Below are 2437 nucleotides of genomic sequence, written 5' to 3'. Positions count from 1 at the left end.
TATTAGTTTCCTATTGATGCTGTAACTGGTTATCACAAACTTAGTGGCTAAAAAACACACAGATTTATTGTTTTCTAGTTCTGGAGGTCAATTTCACCTCCTTTGATGGCTAAAATCAAGGTGTTGGCAGGGCAGCATTCTTCTTGGAGGTTTGAGAGGAGAGTTGATTTACTTGTCTTTTCTAGTTTCTAGAGGCTGCATACACTATTTGGCTGGTGGCCCTGCATCATTGCAACCTCTACTTTCATCATCACATCTCCTCTCTGTCTCTGACCCTCCTGCCTCCCTCTCAAAAGGGTCTTTGTGATTATACTAGGCCCACTGGATAGCTCAGGAACATATCCCTATCTCAAGATTCGTAATTTAATCACATCTGTAAAGTCTCTATTACCATGTAAGGTAACATATTCACAGGTTCCAAGATTAGGACATGGACATTTTGGGGAGGCCAATATTCAATCTACCACTGTGTCTTTCAATGAACACAAGTTTTCGTCTGTATTAGGGTTCTCCAGAGAAACTGAACCTGTAGGAGATATATCTATATATTTATGGAAAGAGATTTATTATAAGGAATTGGCTCATGGGATTATGGAAGCTGACAAGTCCTAAGATCTGCAGAGTTGGCAAGCTAGAGACCCAGGAAGAGCTGATGTTTCATTTCAAGTCTGAAGGCAGGAAAAAGTCATTGTCCCAGCTCAAAGGCAGGAAAGCAGGAGGAATCCTTTCTTACTCAAGAGAGAGTCAGCTTTTTTGTTCTATTCAGGCCTTCAACTGATTGGATGAGGTCCACCAACATTAGGGAGGCTAATCTACTTCACTCAATCTGTTGATTTAGATGTTAATCGCATCCAAAAATATCCTCATAGAAACATGGAGAATACTGGTTGACCAACTGGGCACCCCGTGGCTCAGCCAAGTTGACACGTAAAATCAGCCATCACAAATCTATAGCCCATTTTGAATAAATTTCTGTAGGTGGTGTGAGGCAAGAAGAACTGAGGTTTTTGTTTTGTTTTGTTTTTTCCAAATGGATATCCAGCCATTTCAGCACCATCTGTTGAAAATATTATCCTTTCCACATTGAAAACCTTGGCACCTATGTAGAAAAGCAACTAAATGGGTCTACATTTGAACTCTTCATTCTGTTTCATTCATCAATACGCCTATCCTTATGCCAATATTTACTGCTGTAGCTTTTAAGTCTTAAAATCTGGTAGTATAGCTCTTCCAACTTTTTTCATTTAAAACATATTTTGGTTTATTATGAGGCCTTTGCATTTCCATATAAATTTTAGAATATGTGTGTCAATTTCTATTTTTAAAAAGCCTGCTGGCTCTTGGAGGAAGACGCGGTCCCTGCAGCGGAGCCTCGGGCCACCGGCTCCTGCTCGTGACTCGCCGCTGTTCGCTCTGGCCGAGGAACAAGTCGGTCAGGAAGCCGCGCCGCAGCCATGGCTTTTAATTTATTTTTATTTTTTATTTATTTATTTATTTTTTTGCGGTACGTGGGCCTCTCACTGTTGTGGCTTCTCCCGTTGCGGAGCACAGGCTCCGGACGCGCAGGCTCAGCGGCCATGGCTCACGGGCCCAGCTGCTCCGCGGCATGTGGGATCTTCCCGGACCGGGGCACGATCCCGTGTCCCCTGCATCGGCAGGTGGACTCTCAACAACTGCGCCACCAGGGAAGCCCAGCCATGGCTTTTAAAGATACCGGAAAGACTCCCGTGGAGGCCGAGGTGGCGATTCACGGCATTAGAATCACCCTCACCAGCCGCAGCGTGCAGTCTTTGGAGAAGGTATGTGCTGACCTGATCAGAAGTGCGAAGGAAAAGAATCTCAAAATGAAAGGACCGGTTCCGATGCCTACCAAGACTCCGAGAATATTCTCAGACTACAAGGAAAACTCCTTGTGGTGAAGGTTCTAAGACTTGCGATCGTTTCCAGATGAGGATCCACAAGCGACTCATCGACCTGCGCAGTCCTTCTGCGATTGTCAAGCAGATCACTTCCATCAGGACTGAGCCAGGAGTTGAGCTTGAAGTCACCATTGCAGATGCTTAAATCAACGTTTTTCATATATTGATAATCAGTTGTTAAAAAAAAAAAGCCTACTGGTGTTTTGATTGGAATTTCATTAAATCTATAGATCGATTTGGGGAGTATTGGCATCTTTAATATGAGTTCTTTTTTAAAGTAATATTCTAACTGTTAATAATCTGAGGGTCCTCATTGTTGATGCTATTCATAACAAATGATAATAAAAAGAAAAATAGCTCTAATTTACTGAACTCAGCCTTGTACAGGTACTCTATGTAATTTCACTTAATAATCCCAACCATCTTATGATATAGGTATTATTATCCCCGTTTTTAAAAATTTATAGATGAGGACTGATTCTGAGAGGTGACGTAACTTGCCTGAGGTTACAGTGTTA

At 42.4% G+C, this 2437-nt stretch overlaps 1 pseudogene; it reads left to right on the top strand.

Annotated features, from left to right (window-relative positions):
* The first annotated feature begins 1697 nt into the window (after positions 1-1697).
* Positions 1698-2064, top strand: LOC116749483 (annotated as a pseudogene).
* Positions 2065-2437: the final 373 nt, after the last annotated feature.

The sequence above is a fragment of the Phocoena sinus genome, chromosome 2 (assembly GCF_008692025.1).
Source record: "Phocoena sinus isolate mPhoSin1 chromosome 2, mPhoSin1.pri, whole genome shotgun sequence".
Lineage (NCBI taxonomy): Eukaryota > Metazoa > Chordata > Mammalia > Artiodactyla > Phocoenidae > Phocoena > Phocoena sinus.
The sequence above is the reverse complement of the archived record's forward strand: the minus strand, read 5'-3'. Positions and strand labels throughout refer to the sequence as shown.